This window comes from Pongo abelii, chromosome 9, assembly GCF_028885655.2.
Source record: "Pongo abelii isolate AG06213 chromosome 9, NHGRI_mPonAbe1-v2.0_pri, whole genome shotgun sequence".
In the NCBI taxonomy this organism is placed as follows: domain Eukaryota; kingdom Metazoa; phylum Chordata; class Mammalia; order Primates; family Hominidae; genus Pongo; species Pongo abelii.
The window spans coordinates 39,143,045-39,163,483 of NC_071994.2; the positions used below are offsets into that span (position 1 = coordinate 39,143,045).

Genomic DNA, 20,439 nt, shown 5'->3' on the forward strand with positions numbered 1-20,439 from the left:
GACCACATAGTTGGAAGTAAAGCTCTCCTCTGCAAATGTAAAAGATCAGAAATTATAACAAACTGTCTCTCAGAACACAGTGCAATCAAACTAGAACTCAGGATTAAGACACTCACTCAAAACCGCTCAACTACATGGAAACTGAACAACCTGCTCCTGAATGACTACTGGGTACATAACGAAATGAAGGCAGAAAGAAAGATGTTCTTTGAAAGCAACGAGAACAAAGACACAACATACCAGAATCTCTGGGATGCATTTAAAGCAGTGTGTAGAGGGAAATTTATAGCACTAAATGCACACAAGAGAAAGCAGGAAAGACCCAAAATTGACACCCTAACATCACAATTAAAAGAACTAGAAAAGCAAGAGCAAACACATTAAAAAGCTAGCAGAAGGCAAGAAATAACTAAAATCAGAGCAGAACTGAAGGAAATAGAGACACAAAAAACCCTTCAAAAAATCCAGGAGCTCGTTTTTGGAAAGGATCAACAAAATTGATAGACCACTAGCAAGACTAATAAAGAAGAAAAGAGAGAAGAATCAAACAGATGCAATAAAAAAAGATAAAGGGGTATCACCACCAATCCCACAGAAATACAAACTACCATCAGAGAATACTACAAACACCTCTACACAAATAAACTAGAAAATCTAGAAGAAATGGATAAATTCCTCAACACATACACTCTTTCAAGACTAAACCAGGAAGAAGTTGAATCTCTGAATACACCAATAACAGGATCTGAAATTGTGGCAATAATCAATAGCTTACCAACCAAAAAGAGTTCAGGACCAGATGGATTCACAGCCAAATTCTACCAGAGGTACAAGGAGGAACAGGTACCATTCCATCTGAAACTATTCCAATCAATAGAAAAAGAGGGAATCCTCCCTAACTCATTTTATGAGGCCAGCATCATCCTGATACCAAAGCCTGGCAGAGACACAACCAAAAAAAGAGAATTTTAGACCAATATCCTTGATGAACATCAATGCAAAAATCCTCAATAAAATACTGGCACATCAAATCCAGCAGCACATCAAAAAGCTTATCCACCATAATCAAGTGGGCTTCATCCCTGGGATGCAAGGCTGGTTCAATATACAAAAGTCAAAAAATGTAATCCAGCATATAAACAGAACCAAAGACAAAAACCACATCATTATCTCAATAGATACAGAAAAAGCCTTTGACAAAATTCAACAACACTTCATGCTAAAAACTCTCAATAAATTAGGTACTGATGGGACGTATCTCAAAATAATAAGAGCTATCTATGACAAACCCACAGCCAATATCATACTGAATGGGCAAAAACTGGAAGTATTCCCTTTAAAAACAGGCACAAGACAGGGATGCCCTCTCTCACCACTCCTATTCAACATAGTGTTGGAAGTTCTGGCCAGGGCAATTAGGCAGGAGAAGGAAATAAAGGGTATTCAATTAGGAAATGAGGAAGTCAAGTTGTCCCTGTTTGCAGATGACATGACTGCATATATAGAAAACCCCATTGTCTCAGCCCCAAACCTCCTTAAGCTGATAAGCAACTTCAGCAAAGTCTCAGGATACAAAATCAATGTACAAAAATCACAAGCATTCTTATACACCAATAACAGACAAACAGAGAGCCAAATCATGAATGAACTCCCATTCACAATTGCTTCAAAGAGAATAAAATACCTAGAAATCCAACTTACAAGGGACGTGAAGGACCTCTTCAAGGAGAACTACAAACCACTGCTCAAGGAAATAAAAGAGGATACAAACAAATGGAAGAACATTCCATGCTCATGGGTAGGAAGAATCAATATCATGAAAATGGCCATACTGCCCAAGGTAATTTATAGATTCAATGCCATCCCCATCAAGCTACCACTGACTTTCTTCACAGAATTGGAAAAAACTACTTGAAAGTTCATATGGAAGCAAAAAAGAGCCTGCATCGCCAAGTCAATCCTAAGCTAAAAGAACAAAGCAGGAGGTATCACGCTACCTGACTTCAAACTATACTACAAGGCTACGTAACCAAAACAGCATGGTACTGGTACCAAAACAGAGATATAGATCAGTGGAACAGAACAGAGCCCTCAGAAATAACTCCACATATCTACAACTATCTGATCTTTGACAAACCTGAGAAAAACAAGCAATGGGGAAAGGATTCCCTATTTAACAAATGGTGCTGGGAAAACTGGCTAGCCATATGGAGAAAGCTGAAACTGGATCCCTTCCTTACACCTTATACAAAAATCAATTCAAGATGGATTAAAGACTTAAACGTTAGACCTAAAACCATCAAAACCCTAGAAGAAAACCTAGGCATTACCATTCAGGACATAGGCATGGGCAAGGACTTCATGTCTAAAACACCAAAAGCAATGGCAACAAAAGCCAAAATTGACAAATGGGATCTAATTAAACTCAAGAGCTTCTGCACAGCAAAAGAAACTACCATCAGAGTCAACAGGCAACCTACAAAATGGGAGAAAATTTTCGCAACCTACTCATCTGACAAAGGGCTAATGTCCAGAATCTACAATGAACTCCAACAAATTTACAAGAAAAAAACAAACAACCCCATCAAAAAGTGGGCAAAGAACATGAACAGACACTTCTCAAAAGAAGACATTTATGCGGCCAAAAGACACATGAAAAAATGCTCACCATCACTGGCCATCAAAGAAATGCAAATCAAAACCACAATGAGATACCATCTCACACCAGTTAGAATGGCAATCATTAAAAAGTCAGGAAACAACAGGTGTTGGAGAGGATGTGGAGAAATAGGAACACTTTTACAATGTTGGTGGGACTGTAAACTAGTTCAACTATTGTGGAAGTCAGTGTGGCAATTCCTCAGGGATCTAGAACTAGAAATACCATTTGACCCAGCAATCCCATTACTGGGTATATACCCAAAGGACTATAAATCATGCTGCTATAAAGACACATGCACACGTATGTTTATTGCGGCACTATTCACAATAGCAAAGACTTGGAACCAACCCAAATGTCCAACAATGATAGAGTGGATTAAGAAAATGTGGCATATATACACCATGGAACACTATGCAGCCATAAAAAATGATGAGTTCATGTCCTTTTTAGGGACATGGATGAAACTGGAAATCATCATTCTCAGTAAACTATTGCAAGAACAAAAAACCAAACACCACATATATATTCTCACTCATAGGTGGGAATTGAACAATGAGAACACACGGACACAGGAAGGGGAACATCACACTCTGGGGACTGTTGTGGGGTGGGGGGACGGGGGAGGGATAGCTTTAGGAGATATACCTGATGCTAAATGACAACTTAATGGGTGCAGCACACCAGCATGGCACATGTATACATATGTAACTAACTTGCACATTGTGCACATGTACCCTAAAACTTAAAGTATAATAATAAAAAATAAAAAATAAAAGACTCGTGACAATTAGTCTTCATTTCTGCAGCTGGTCACATGGTCATAGCTGGTATTGATGACTGCCTTCTTATACTACCCGTTCTGTATTCCCTTTCCCTTCAGCAAGCACCTCAGCAGGTTGTGTTTTTTTTTTTCCTGGTGGAGTGATTCAAACCTTCATTCATGAAGGGTCTGGATCACTTGTAGTCCTGCCTGGATTGGGCTGCTATAATTTCCCATTGACCTTAATCACAGGGCATGGTAATACTAAGAGATGCCCTAATGGATCTACTGTATTCCATGCACACTCTTCCTTACCTCCGTGGCAGTGCAGTAAGCTGATTTCATCTTCATAGTCCAGGTCAATCACCCCAGCCAACACTCTATCTCCCTTCTTAGCCTCTTCACTTAAAGGTAGGAGGAACCCAACGTGTCCAGGTAGCAATCTTAAGTTCCAGTTTAATGGAATTGTTGTTGTGTCTCCTGGTGGCAGCGTTCCTCCCTCTAGAACTAAGACCTCTGTGCCAGCAGAATGTAATGTCACGGGAACTGGAAGCAAAAATTTTGCTAGTGTATCACTAGGGTTGATGGTAAGTGGTGCCACTTCCACTTCCACCCCTTGATTCCTGGACCTGTGAATCCCAGCTATGGGAGAAACAGTACCATATATTGGACACTGATTCAGAGCATACACAGCCTTCTGGAGAACTTTGCCCCAGCCCTGCAAAGGACTGTCACCTAGTTGGCATTGTAATTGTGACTTCAAAAGGCCATTCCACCATTCTACTAATCCAGCTGCTTCAAGATGATGGGGAAGATGGTAAGACCAGTAAATTCCATGAGCATGAGCCCACTGCTGCACTTCTTAAGCCATAAAGTGAGTGCCTTGATCAGAGGCAATGCCGTGTGGAATACCACGACGTTGGATAAGGCATTCTGTAAGTCCATGGATGGTAGTCTTGGCAGAAGCATTGTGTGCAGGACAGTCAAACCCATACCTGGAATAAGTGTCTATTCCAGTGAGGACAAACCTCTGCCCATTCCATGATGGAAGAGGTCCAATATAATCAACCTGCCACCAGGTAGCTGGCTGATCACACCAAGGAATGGTGCCATATCAAGGGTTTGGTGTTGGTCTCTACTGCTGACAAACTGGGCACTCAGCAGTGGCCATAGCCAGGTCAGCCTTGGTGAGTGGAAGTCCACCTTGCTAAGCCCATGCATAAACTCCATTCCTGCCACTATGGCCATTTTGTTCATGGGCCCATTGCATGATGACAGGAGTGGCTGGGGAAAGAGGCTGAAGATGTCCACAGAATGGGTCATCCTATCCACCTGATTATTAAAATCCTCCTCTGCTGGGATCACCCGTTGGTGAGCACTCACATGAGACAAATATCTTCACAGTTTTTGACCACTTAAAGAGGTCCATCCACATACCTCTTCCCCATATTTCTTCATCACCAATTTTCCAATCATGCTTCTTTCAAGTCCCAGACCATCCAGCCAAACCACTGGCTACAGCCCGTGAATCTGTATATAATCGCACATCTGGTCATTTCTCCTTCCATTCAAAGTGCACAACCAGGTGCACTGCTTGAAGTTCTGCCCACTGGGAAGATTTCCCTTCACCGCCATCCTTCAGGGATGTCCTAGAAAAGGGCTGTAGTGCAGCAGCTGTCCACTTTCAGGTGGTGCCTCAGTATCGTGCAGAACTATCTGTGAACCAGGCTCTAGCCTTCTCTTCCGCTGTCAACTGATCATAGGTAACTCCCCAGGAGGCCATCAGTGCAGGCTTGGGGAGAGAAGGCTGGGTGGCAGGAGTGTGGACCATGGGCATTTACGCCACTTCCTCATGTAAATTACTTGTGCCTTCAGGACCTGCTCGAGCCCGATCACGTAGATACCACTTCCATTTGATGATGGAATGCTCCTGTGCATGACCCAATTAAAACTAGATGGGCCAGAAAGTACCCAGTTCATGCTAGGCAGTTCAGGTCACATGGTAATGACATATAGTCAAATGTTCAGTTTCCACCAATGCCTAGTAACAGGCCAAGAGCTGTCTCTCAAAAGGGGAGCAGTTATCTGCAGAAGATGTCAGGGCCTTGCTCCAAAATCCTAGCGGCCTCCTCTGTGATTCACCTATGGGGGGCCTGCCAAAGGCTCCAAACAGCATCCGTATCTGCCACTGACGCCTTAAGCACCATTGGATCTGCTGGGTCATATTGCCCAAGTGGCAGAGCAGCATGCACAGCAGCCTGGACCTCTTGCAGAACCTTCTGTTGTTCTGGACCCCACTCAAAACTGGCGGCCTTTCAGGTCACTCAATAAATGGGCTGGAGTAACACACCCAAATGAGGAATGTGTTGCCTCCAAAATGCAAATAGGTCTACAAAGCATTGTGCCTCTTTTTTGGATGTAGGAGAGGCCAAATACAGCAACTTATCCTTCACCTTAGAAGGAATACCTCTCCCAGGATCAATACTTTGCATCCTTCAATCCAATCAAGTTGACACTCAGTATTAGCCATCACAGGGCCTGCAAGTAAGAATCGTAAGACCTTTCGCAAATAAAAAAATAAAGAGTTTATGATTTCAGGAATAAGGGTTAAATACCATTTATCTTATATCTATCACAGATTAAACAACCATGTTTTCAGAAACAATTTAAAGTGTCTGTTTTTGCAATCTCTTGCTGTCAAAGATATTTTTCTGTGTCTTTATTTGTGTTTCAAGGCCATTATCTCCTGGGTGGATCCAATGGATTTGTTGGTAAAGCTACCAAAGTATAAAATAATTGTCTATACTATCATTTTTAAGTTTTTCAGTTAATATACATAATCTTATAACACAGAAATGAAACAAATTTGCCTACAGGCAAATTTGAAAGCTCATAAAAATAATAATTTTTGGAGTTTGTATCATCTAAAAAACTAACCTTGTACACATGTTTGGTTATCTCATTCCCTTTCCCTTCTCCCTGGGAATAAAGCCACTGGTAATTTTTAACACTTCAGAAGAAAAACAAAAGTGACTTAAAACATCTACAAAGTAATGACATAAATGTTTATGGGCAAAGATATTTATCTATTTGAAAAGGTCATTTTTAAAGGCTTCTGAGATTCTGTTGTACTGAATATCTACCGTCAGGAACAATTATGGCATCTTGAACTAAATACACACTTTCTTAACATACTGAAATTTATTTATGTTGAAGTCTCAAAAACATGGAATGCATTTATGACATGAATAGAAAGATAAATTTCTAACCATTTTAGTTGTTTTAAAAATAGAAAATGTCTCAAATTATATATGACTTAATAGGGATTTCAGGTCCTCAACTCCTACTTCTTCCTCAACTGGGTACCTTTCAGGATCATGTCTTCTGTAAAGGACAAGGGATGAATGATATTTTTTTATGAGGTGACTTCCAAATCTTATTTCCCATCCTAGGGTATATTTTAGGCTCTAAAGTATAAAGAATAATAACACATTAGACACACATGGGAATATACAAAACTTTCCAAGCAAAATATTAATCCTAAAGAAGAAATTTACATTTATTCAGTCTTCAACTTCAGTCGTATTAGTTTCTGCTAAGTCACGTTTACCACACAAAATGAAGACTGCGCTATTAATTACCGTACTTACTCTCAAATGGCATATAAGTGATCTTACAGGGATGGCCTGCTTCCTGATGTAATCCTTATAAGGTTCTTAGTAAAAACCCTTTAAAAAAATAATTGTTAATACTAGCTACCATTTATTTAATGCTTACTAAGAATGAAGCATTGTCTTAAGATCATTACCAAATACATAATCTCATTAATACAGTCCTATGGGAGTTATTATCCTCATTATACTCAAAGAAATTGAGGCACACAAAAAAGCCAGAATTTGAACTCACACAGTCTTTATCCAAGACCTAACCTCTTGTCCTCCTCCCTGCATTGCCCTTTCTTCCCTGGCCTTCACACAAACCTACAGATCCCATATGCAATATGGTCTCCCTACCCTCTCCCTCTCATCTCTGTTAAGAAAGTCCATAGGCCATTAATTCAAACAGAGCACTCCAGAAACCTGGCAGAGGTGGGAAGGAAAAGACAGTGAATTCTAACAAAGTTAAAAGTAAAGAGAGAAAGGATGCATTATTGAGGCCGTAAAGTAATAAGGTCCATGTTCCTGGATAGATCAAGAATTGGCTCTAAAGGCAATTTAGTTGGAATAAAGGTAGCATTTTCTAAGGTTGATTGCACGTGTAGAGCAACACACTTAGATTAATAATAGGAACCATAACATTTTACAGCTGGAAAACATTTAAATCATCTAGTTTAATCCCGTTCTCTCCTCCACCCCTTGTAAAGAAGATGCTGAAACTTAGAAAAGTTAGTTGTTGTTTCTTCAATGCCTAACAAAACTAGTTAAAGAAACAATGCCATATTCCTATTGGAGAGCATTACATCCTAAAAATCTTTATGAATGGGGATGTATTGGATCTAATACAATCCTAAACCAGAGAAAAACCTTAACAAAATAAAGGAATGAGATAGAAAGAAGCTGGGACCAGTTTTCCCATAAAATGCTACCTTAATGCTGCAGACATCTAGAGAACACCTTACCTTTAACCTGCTTTCTTAATTCTCTTTTCCTTGTATTCTCAATCCTGATCCTGCCAAAATAAATCCCATTAGGAGAAACTTCTATCTTTTATAGTTTCTTAATGGCTCTTCCTTCCACAAAGAACTGGATAAAACTTTCCCAGTTTTGTCTCACAAATTCACTTAAGTCATACGCTAAAATCATCCTATACTGAGAATCGCACAAATTCAAATGTATAAATTAGAGAGACATTCCTTTGTGAGAGAGAACTGAGAAAAATAGAGACCATGTGTAAAAGGGATTTAAGGGCAGTAGCATTATTAACTACATACTACATAATCAGGCATTATAATTGACATTTTGCAGGTGTCATTTCTTAAAATCAGCACAATCCTTGTATGAGAGAGTTCTTACTATCCTATTTTATAGGTAAAACTAATAAAGCTTAAAGAAGCCAACAAACTTGTCCAAAGTGACACAGTACTAAGTCACAGACCTCTGACATTACAACTTTATTTATTCAAGTACTTATCTAATAACAAAATTTATATATTTTTCATACACTTATTCTATAAGTTGTGATATGCCATTTTATTCTATTAAAATCAGTTCTAGAACTAGAAGGTAAACTAGACCTTATTTATACCCTCATACAAAATTAATAAACAAAGCCCAAAGATATAAAGTGACTTGCCAAAGATAACAGAACACGTTAATGGCAAGGCAGAACTACAAATTGTTAAGATTTACCAAGAACTTACTACCCTATAAGTTAGGTATTATACTGTCCACATCGTACAAATGAGAAAACAAAAGCAATGGGAAATCAAGTGGCTTGTCCAAGATCATAAAGCAAGTAACAAGAAAGAGAAAGAACATAGATTTGTCCTCAAGCAGTCTGGCTCCACAGCCTGTGTTGTTAACCACTATGCTAGAATCTCCCCTTCAATTACGGGTTGTACCTCCTAATTTCCTTTCCAGCTCCTCTGAAATTAAGATAAACTTTGCACTTATGAGTTACACATGAAAGAATCAATAACAGAAAAATCAGGTAAGAACCCACTTTGAAAATTCAAACAGCTCCATTATTTCAATTGATATTTAGAAATTTACATTAAAATGTAAATGAGTCAATTTATAGAGATTAACAGAGGCTCAAATTTTAAACCAGAACTTTTCCCAGCACTACTGATTTCTGCACTTAGCTCATCCTTCCAACTCTACCACATGGATATTTGTAAAATGAGCCTAACGATTAGATCCTCTGTCCAGAATCTGGACAATTTAGAATGCTAAATTGGGACCTTAATTGTTTCTGTTTCATGAGTCAGTGAGTATAATATTTTATCTGTTGGATTTTCTAAATGCCAATTCCATCATGTTCTAAGCACATTCTTTGCCCACTCAGTAGACTGGGTCACTCAAACAAAACTTAGGTATAACAGTAAAATGAAGTTTTCTAATTCTTTATTTTCTTACAAGCAACCAACAGACTAATATTTTCATGGGCTCATCTACCTATGTATTTCAAATTTTTCTTTTATCTATTCACTCTCTCTCCATTTATCCAATCCCAACTGTGTAAATCACACATTAGATTATAGCAGCCCTCCACATTAATGGGTTTCCCATCCATGGATTCAACTAACCAAGGATCAAAAATATTCAGAAAGAAACATTCCAGAAAATTCCAAAAACCAAAACTTGAATTTGCCAGCATGGAGAGTACTATGTTGAATCCCACTGGAATAAAGGGATGGAGAGGGATTTGTATTAGATATTATAAGTAATCTCGAGATGATTTAAAGGGAGGATGTGTGTAGTTATGTCAGAGGTATTCGAACCAGAGTGAAACCATCTTGAATAGGAGCTGGGTAAAATAAGGCTGAGACACAGGAGGTTAGACATTGTAAGTCACAGGATGAAACAGGAGGTCGGCACAAGATATAGTCACAAAGACCATGCTGATAAAACAAGGTGCTGTAAAGAAGCTGGCCCAAACCCACGAAAACCAAGATGGCCATGAAAGTGACCTCTGGTCCTCCTCACTGCACATTATATGCTAATTATAATACATTTGCATGCTAAAAGACACTCCCACCAGCACCGTGACAGTTTGCAAATGCCATGGCAACATAATGAAGTTACCCTATATGGTCTAAAAAGGGGAGGAATCCCTGTTCTGGGAACTGCCCACCCCTTTCCCAGAAAACTCATGAATAATCTACCCTTGTTTAGGATATAATCAAGAAATAACAATAAAAAATAGCCAAACCCCAGCCCTCAGGGCTGCTCTGCCTATAGAGTAGCCATTCTTTTATTCCTTTCTAATTCTTTCTTGCACTAGATCTAAGAACCCTCTCTTGAGGTCTGGATACGGACCCCTTTCCTGTAACAGTTATATACAAATACGACATCATTTTATATAAGGGACTTGAGTATCTTCGGATTTTGGTATCCAAGGGGATCCTGGAACCAATCCCTCATGGACACTAAGAGATGGCTGTATTTTACTTTTTCAAAATTATTTTGCAATGTACAAAAAAAAAAGGCCCTCAAAGACTGTGAGTTAAAAAAAAGAAATGTTTCCTAATATTTTTTCCCTTTTTCTCTGTCAAACTATATTTACAAAACAAAATTTAGTGACCATCATATGGCTATCACTAAATACATAAACGAATTCCTTTCATCAAAATTGACTAAAAAGAAAAAATTTATATCCTAAAACCTACTTCCTCCTCGCCATCCATTTGGAAATGAGAAATGAATTCAACATAAGAGACATTAGTACATAATTTAAGACAGCAGCTTAGGCCTAGTGCTTATGAGGTTAGCAGTGTGCTGCAATTAATTTAAAAAAAAAGCACACATAGGCTTTGAGGACATATAAAACTAATTATATCACTTCCTAGCTCCATGATCTTGGGCAACTCATTTCACTCCTCCAAATCTCAGTTCACCTGTCTAAAATGTATATAAAGTAGCAGGTGTGGTCCAGGAGACAGAAGGGAAAGTCTAAAAGTCTTGGGAAATAAAAGTAGAAATACAAGATCCACTAACTAGTGTTATATAGTATAAATAAACCAGGCACTCATGCTGGGAATTGACCTTCTTTATTTCAGAGGCAAATAACTGTATTTGATTATTGAAATCTGAAGGAAAAGGGTGGGACCAATAACAGTGGGTATAAAAATTAAAGAATTTTTTAGGGGAACACTCAGGAAATTGACAGGTCTTAAAGAACAGCCATAAGCCTACTTAAGATTCTAAACCTTGTTGGGCTGAGACACTCAGAAATTTACAAGATACAGAAGGAGGGACAGTAATGCAATAAACTGTTATTGAATGAGGTACTGTGCTAAATGCTAGAAATATATAAAGTAGGTATGAACCCTCCATAGTTTTAAAGAGGAAACAGGCAAGTTAAGAGACAATGACAAAAAGTGTAATAACTCCATCCTGGAAGAAAGAGCAAACAGGGTAGTGAACAGTGCAATAAATGTCATCATGGAAGAAAGAATGGACAGAAGCAAGTGCAAAGTCAGAGACCTGAAAAGAAAATTATGTGCCTCATATGGTTATCAAGTAGGAAGTAAGGCATGTTGGCAGAAGGGGAGGTTGAAGAGGCAAAATGGGCCTGGTGGTAAAGGAACTTTGTACATTTTGCCAGTAATTTGCAAACCATTACCCTAGAAAATGATGTGATCAGGTCTAAAGTTAGATCCATATAACAGCAAATTAAAAGATATATTGAAAGTAAGTGGCCAATTAACAGGTTCTTGCAGTCAGCACGGTAAGAGACGAGAAGGTGGGCGTATGATATTTTAAAGAAGGGACAGGGGTGAATAGTAAGCAGTCAAGTATGCTAATAGTTTTAAATCCAAATACCAACCAAAACAAGTAAATTATATATAGTATAATATTTAGAGTTATAACTTTGTTTTTAATTTAGGTCCAAATACATCTTTTGAACATCAGATCAAAATATTTTTCATGTGAAAACAATTCATCCCAATGAAAACCTTTCATCACAAAAAGCATGGAAAAAACTTTCCCTATTACCTTTTTTTCCTTTTCTTTTTTTTTTTTTTTGGTCACTGTTGCCTCTGAATAGATGGGAATTTCCTCCTCTTAATCTAACTGATGGCAAAAACTTCCAATGGGAAGAACTTTCTGGCATGGGTTTACAAAGAGTGCTTAAATCTATTCCAACAACATGGTGTGGGAGTATTTCAGCACAGGCTGGAACAGTTTCAGGTTCATCATTACCTCCTGAGAATACCTTTGATAAATAAAGACTCATAGAAAAGTAAGCTAAAGTCTCAACTCTTGAATAGGCAGCAATGATTTTCTTGGTTTTAACATTCCAACCCTAATGAGCAGGATTTCTAAACTGATAACTAGAAGGCGAGAGCAACAAAGCTCTTTCCTTCAGAATGAAATTATATAAATATTAGGGTTTTTTTCCTATCACACAGGCGATATGTGTATAAAGGAGAGGGATTTTTCATTTTTTAAAATCACCCCCATTTTAAAGTTAGTACAGATATTTTTAAAATACCTTTCCAATTCAATATCCTCACCTTCTCTCCTTTTAATTTTCTTCTCATTGTCTCCTCCCTCTCCATATTCAAAATAATAAATGTTAGTTTGTGTGTTTGTTTGAGGAAGAGGTGTTAGTGAAGCTTTATCAGTCCAATTCCTTTGTTCCCTCAAAATCTCTCACACAAATCCACCTCAATTTCATGGCCTAAGTAGACAGTAACAAGAAGAAAGAATATAGAAAATAGGCAACAGAAAAGAGAAAACAAAAGAACAAATGAAACACAAAAGCCAAACGAAAAAAGATCAATACTATACTAATGTAGTATAACTAATAAATTGAAAGTTATCCTGGAAATCTTCTAGCCCCACTCTGTTGACAATAAGACACAAAAGAGCACTGTAGGAGATTGGAGGGCTGGGGTGCAGTGGATAAGAACTGATTAAACCTTTCAAACTTCATCTGACCAGGAGTTTAGGACTGCCTTCCCAAGAGATGTACCCCGAGTAATGGCAGGCCTATAGTTCCTATATTTGAAATTCAAAGAAGCGACATTGGGCCCTGGGTTTGCTGAGAATGTAAATTTATCAAATATTATTCAATTTATTTTTCTAAATTCCTCAGTTGTCTCAATGAGTGTTTCCAATTGCAAAACATCTCAGAGATGTTTTCTTGCCTCAGAATTTTCTTTATTGACTCTCAATTTGAGAAATGCAAATATATTTTAAATAAAATTTAACTACTGTTTTGTTATAGTGCTTTTTTATATAGGCCTTTTTGTATCGAAAATAAATTTCTATGGGAAGCAGATGAATTCCGAAGTCATATACCAGTTCGGTTTTGGGTAATCCATCAGAAACAATGCAATGAGATAAAAGAGATGATCCTACTTACATGTTCTCCTTAATGGATCCTCAGCCACTCCTTGCCTATCCCTAAAGAATCATATATTTTAAATCTAATAATTACCTAATCCAAATTCATTATTTTATTTATGAAGGCACCATGGCCTAGAAGGAAACGTAACCTGCAAAGTAACACAGAGTTGGGTTAAGAACCCAGGTCTCTTGATTTCCAGTCTAAAAAATGTAAACTGCAAGAATGGCCCTGGTGTGGTACATCTGATACATGGCTAGTTTGGCTAGATTAGAGCACATCTGGTAGTTCAACACCCACCACTCACCCCTGCCACATAAACACACACACACTTCAGCTACATCCATAATCCAGTATTTTTGTCATTATATTATCATCTCTGTCTGTGCCAAGTACTGTTTTTTAAACACTTTATGAACAACCTCTAATTATCAGAAAAATCCTATTACATAGGTTCTTCAAAGTAGAAATGGCTAAAAAAAAAAAAAAAAAAATCAGAAAATGAATTGAAGTCCAGAAGACGTGATGATAAAGTACCAAGCTCCTACTTGAAATAATTCAAGTGTTTAAGCTAACTACATGGCAGAACAGGAAAAATAAAGTGTATTATTCCCTTTCTCAAAAGCTGCCTTAGCCTAGCAGTGTCTTTGTCTGGCAGTCAAACTGCTACACAATGTGGTACCAATCCACATTTCTATTCTCATTTCCCATCCTTTTAATGCAGTATTATTATGCTACAAATGCAGTAAGTTATAAATTAATGGGGTTTTCCTCACTGAGATCAGAGTGTTTAAAAACACAGAATATATAAAGTCTAAGATGGTTAGCACAGTGATAGGAACAAAACAAACTTAAGAATACTACTTGACAGGACTGACCACCACAAGCATAGACCATGACTACAAATACCATAGGTAAGGAAGAATTTTGAAAAAGTTGAAATAAAATCAGTTTATCTCAATCCATTGGTGACTTAAATGTGATAAACTACTGTGACAATCAGGGAAATTGGTAAATAGAAGCTCATTTAGCTTAGGTATAAAAAGCCAAAGACTTAGACAAGTTCTCTTGTAAAGTGCTAAAACTAGGGCTAGAGAAGCAAAATTACAAAAATGGAAAATACAATTGGAAATAAGCATGACCCAATATTACAGAATTAAATAATGCTGACAGAACATAGAATCAGTAAATAAGTTGAGTCCAGATTTTTGAGAGAAGGTAGAGGGAAGTGGCGAAGGAAGAAGATGTGAAGGCCAGGGAGTAAAGAAAGAAACAAGAAAAATAGCAGGGAATAGAGACTTACTCTCCAGAGAGTCTTTGTAGATGAAAAATGTTGTACCTTTGGAGCAATCAGTGTAACATGGAAATAAGGCTACCATAACCTACTGACTTTTAGGTATCATAAAATGCCAGAAAAAATGATTTCTTTCCTTTCCAATTTATACATGACCATTAATTCTCTGTTTAGAATCTTTAATGAAACTCTAAACATCCAGTTAATAAATTTCAAACATCACAATTTGCTAGCAAATGAAAAACTATATACCAAGATATGACTCAAGAAGTAAAAGTTGAAACAAAAGAATAAGAAATTGGTAATGTGGTTCTGGCCAATCTATGAACAAAATATACATGAATAAAATGAGGTTGGATAAGAAGACTGAAGAGAAAACTGTGTGGACCCTCAGAAAGATTTAGACTCTAACTGGTAATACTCAATTTTAGGTAAAAAACCAAGTAACCCAGCATTTCCCAAAGTTAGATAGAGCATTAAACTCCTCAGGCACATTCATAATGTCCTTAGAAAACTAGGTAAGTAAAAAAGAGTTTGTCAGGGTGGAGGAAATATATGATCAAATAAGTTTGTACAATGGGTTAAACAAAGGAAAAATGTTTTTTTGCTAGAATTCTTATATGCTAGTATGCACGGGAAATCTCCAAGAGAAGGATAGATTATGCTGTGTTTTTAAAACACATTTGACTACAGAATTTTTCAAAGATCATCTCATCAAAACTTAGGGATAATGAACAAAAACCCAATAGGTTACCGCTGTTCTTAAAATTTCCTAAGGAGTGATAAAGATGATATACTGTATTCCATCAAAGAATGACCATCTACTGTACTCTATCAAATCTAAGATGATACTGATTATGAGATGCAGCATTAATTTTATATACTATGAAGAAAAGGTACTGCCAATTAAATTATAACATGTCATCAATTATAAAATGTGTCTCAATTTCAATTAATAACTTCAAAAGAAATATTTCAGAGGAATGACTGAAAGATGTGTAATCCACTTTTTGCCCTAAAGATTGTCTACTCTGTAACTAGATCAAATGCTTCTCCTGAATTTTCCTTTAGCATAACGCCTGAATCTGGCACTAGACAGCACACTAAAATGCTGTTGTAGATTGCCTTAGGTGTTTATTATACAGATATTGTTGAGGCTTCAAGATCCACATTTGATTATAGGTAAATAATTCCCATCTCAGAGATGCCAGAAGGATTTAGAAAAATAATATATATAAAGTGCCTGAAACCTATCAGGTATTTAATATGTGAGTTCTCTTCTCTTCTTCTTTAGTAATCCTTTCTAGCATTTTATCATTTTGCCAGAACATACTTGCTCTCTTAAGCCAAAATACCTTCCTGGTCTTGATTTACTTTTGTTTATTCTTCTGTAAACATGAAGAACACCTAATCAATCCCTCTTTGCAAAATTCTTTATATAAATGAAATACTTTCTTTCAAATTCTTTATTTTAAACAAATATGAACCTAATGAAGGAAAAGACTTTTAAAAATGTCATTTTTAACGAATTTATTAAAGTCAAATTAATGCAATGTAAAGGAATGTAAGCAAGCCACTTAATTTGTTTTTTATTAAGTAAAACGTAATGTTTAATTGGATAGTGGGCTATTATTGAACAAATCAATATGCTATTACTTATAAACTAGTTTGTGTGAGGCATAACACACTTTCTCATAGACTGATAAATTAGCAAGATAAAAAGAAAAGATATTGTATTGAATGTTTTTTAAGAGAAAAAAGGCATCAAACAAGGAAGAAATTAATCACAATGACACAGGGTTCATTACAGGATTCTAAAAAATAAAAATCAACATGGTAACTACAGGTCTATTCAACAGATTTTTAAAAATATATAAAGCAAAACAAAAATCTAAATACCAAAGAACAATTAAGCAAGTTGCCAAAAGACAAAATACTTTGGTGGGATGTCAATCAGTAACACTGAGCTGACAACTGTGCCTTAATTAATTTTGAAACTGTTTCCAATTAGTTAGTATAGAACACTAGAGGCTTCATGCTGCCTATGACTCAGTGGACTGACTCATCTACCAAAACTTTTCTTACACAAGAAATATCCAAGCACTCGCCAGGATGCAAGATCAAAAGGGAAGAGGGTTCACCAACCTTCTTAGTTAAAACCTTGTGATAAATTTAGATGACCGGAAGGATATGGAACAACTTTCCAGAAAGGTTTAACAGTCACAAACAGCTTGAAAAGTTTGATTTGTTAACAAAACAATGAAAATATATTATTTTAAAATCAGTCTTGCAAATATATCTATAAAATATGCTAGTTGTTTTTTAAACTACATAGAGGATATAAATAATATAACCAACATTAAAGTGTTCAATGAACTTCACCCAGCCATATTTAAATATCTCATATTTCCTAACTCATTAAAATGCAGTGGAAACAAAATTCAGATGTGAAGAAAAGCCTAAAATCATCATACATCTATCCCACAGAAACTTTCTTACATTTTCAGATTTAGCTTATCACGGTATAATTCAATTACAGACTTTTCTAGAATAAATCTAAAGCTTTAAATGATTCTTCAAAAAAATTACAAAACACAATATGAAAAAGAGGACAATAACTTTTATTATGTAGTTTACCTAACTCAGTTTATTAAATCACAGAGTAATAATGTAAGCAATTATATTAATAATTTTTTTAAATTTTAAATAGCTTTCAAACGACATTGGGTTGGGAGAATGGGTAAAGGACCACAGAAATGAGGAACAAAAGACCACTCGTTGCAGAGAAAACATAGAAGACCCTTTATTCAGGAAATAGAATGCACAAGACAAGGTGTTCCACAGGCCACAGCCAGTCCTAACATCCTGGACAGTCTAGGAATCCAGTGAGAGAAATCAAAGTTAGTACCAAGTCAGTTCCCAAACAAATTACCAATGAGAGATCCATTATGTTATAGATGTCTACAAGTAATTTTTTCATGCCATATGAAAAATTTTAAAAAAATTAAATTTAAAAAATTCTGAGATTACTTACAAAGGTAAATTAGTACAGAAAGTAAAACAGTAAAAAAATGGAAATATGAAAGAGATGAAGGTAGCAATAAAGATAGGAGGAATTTTAGAAGTATAATTAGCTAGCCATTTGGGGCCATGGATTTTTCATCCTAAAACCATGGTCTGATTTGTCTAGAACCTGGAGGAGGAGGCTCCAGCGCCAGTGAACACTGCTGTGACTTATTTGAAGCCTAGATTGGCCACATTTAGATACTAAGCCAAAGTTGAGCTAACTCCTCCAACTCCTACTGAGATCCTGACAGCTATTCAGAGCCTGAAAAAAATAGTCAACAGTGCTCACACTGCTAGCTTCTAACAGCTGACAGTTGAGGAAGCTGTGCTGAATGGTTCAGTGGCCACTGAGGTATAAATGTGGTTTTATATTGGAGCAATCATAAGTAAGCATTGCACTATTGCCTATAATGTATGACAACAAGTCTTTAACATCTGATTATATTTGACTTACTATTTCAGTGTTCTTGGATCACGTGTGATCAGACAGCTATCTGAATAAAATGTGTCCAAAAAAAGTATAATCAGTGGTATGACTGTCACTCAAAAGAAAGGACATAAAATGTTTACATCCTTTAATATAAGCAGGCCACAAAATTTACCAATGAGTTTCCTAAAAACCACTACAAGAGTGAAACATAAATGGTTGCATCATTCACTATATCCACCAAAAATTACACACACGCACATATATATATCTAAACCCTGATCATTCAAAATAAGCCTTCCTGCTACTGCACTTTGAAAAAAAAAATCCTATTAGTCCTCATAAACTGATAAGACAGTAAATTACCACTTCCTCCTCCATCTCTGGAGTAAACACAATAATGAGCTTCAAAGTTGCATTACTTTTAATATTTCTCTATATAAGCTATGGAGTAACAGTGAAACATGAGTATGAGTAATTCTAAGAGTGCGAAAATTATATGGTCCAAGTACACTGCAGTCCTTCATAAATTTTATTCCCCTCAAACTTTTTATAGGTATTAGGTGACAGAGAGGTCAGACTCATAATCTGATATAAAAACCTGGAGTACAGCTATTTTATGTTGTTTTCTAAAGAACAGATCTATATATTTTGGCAGTAAGCTAAGTAGAAAATATTGACATACACATATGAAACCTAACGAGCCAAATGAGAATACCTGCCTGAATTAATTAAACAAATGCTTATTGCAATCCACTACATAAAAGATTACACTTACTGGGATTAAAATGATGAACTTGTCTCTCATCCTCCCAGAAGTTAGAGTCTATTGGGGACCACACGCAATTAAATAAATAATTATAGCAATGATAAGGACCATAATAGGCAATCAGTGCCTGCTGGAGCGGAACCTAACCTGGAAATGAGATGTCAAAAAAGGCTTTTCAAAGAAACAAATGCCTAGGCTGCAGCCTAAAGCAAGAGTTAGCTCAGAAGTTCCAGTCAGATGTCAACAGAGATCCTAATCAGTCTCCTCTATGCTCATCTTCCTAAACCAAGTCATTAAATGATGCAACTACTCAAGGATCAAGTATCTTTTCTCAAGGCAAAATTCATCTAGGCTCATGGTTTTTTTACTTACATGCTGATCATTCAGTTACATGACAAAAATCATTAATGGGTCTTTGTTCCCATAAGTGTTCCCTGACTTTCCTCTTCCTAAGGCATCAAAGGAACATCTGGCTCTATGCTACCAGCTTCTTTCCCTATCATCCACTGCAAGGAAGGTCCTATGTTGTCAAAATAGGAACCGTTACATCAACGTAAATAATACAGAGCAAAGTACAAAAGAAGAAGAATGAATTAGAATAAAACTAGCCTGGATGAGAGTAGAGGGGTAGCTTCTTCAGTAGTTTTTGAAAAAAGAATGGAACACCAGCTGCATTTGATGAAAACAAAAGATGAGAAAGGGAACAAGAGCAATACTAGAGAGTACTGCTGGGAATTAAGAGTCCCTTCATGGTTTTGAGAAATGCATAAAGAACTTGCATTGTTTTTAAATAATTGTTGTTTTAATGTACTGTGTTCTTTTGACTATAAGACTCCTCAAGGACTGTATCACATGGGTTATGACTTAATAAGAATTAAATCTGGTAAATTTTTGTCTCATGCTCAGACATTACCTCTGAGCTCCAAAACAGTGTATCTAACTGACTCTTGAAACTCTATTCTGGCTGTCTGAAAAGTATCTAAAAACACATCCAAAAAAATATGTGATCTTCTATCAAGGAAAAAAAAAACAGGGTCCTTGTTCATCCTACGACAAGGCCACACACCTACCTTTACAGTTCCCTCTCTTCACTTCCCATATCTAGCTCTTAACCAGATTCTGTTTATTTTATATTCAAAACCCCTCATATCTGCCCACCTCTCTCCATTTAAACTGTTAACACTCTATCTAAACTATCACCATCTCTTTCAATAAATACAATTGCTTTCTAACTGTTCTCCTTTCATCTACTGTTGCACAACCCACTCCCAGCCTACCACTTCTAATCTATTTTCCACTAGGCAATCTGAATGTTCTTTACAAAATATCTATCTAATCTAGTTAGCCCACATCCTCTGCTCAAAATGAATTTAATGAATTTTCAATGAATTCCCACAGCTTTTAAAGACCAAATATTCTTAATATGGTCTAAGGCCTAGCATTT

The 20,439-nt window shown here is 36.6% G+C and overlaps 1 protein-coding gene and 1 pseudogene across 1 annotated transcript in view; one reads left to right on the forward strand and one right to left on the reverse strand.

The window, feature by feature from the left end:
* METTL15 (methyltransferase 15, mitochondrial 12S rRNA N4-cytidine) overlaps window positions 1–20,439 on the reverse strand; it is a gene marked incomplete at its 5' end in the record, with an annotated part of 233,965 nt that overhangs the window by 179,221 nt on the left and 34,305 nt on the right.
* LOC112135474 (ATP synthase subunit g, mitochondrial-like) lies at window positions 17,906–18,217 on the forward strand (annotated as a pseudogene).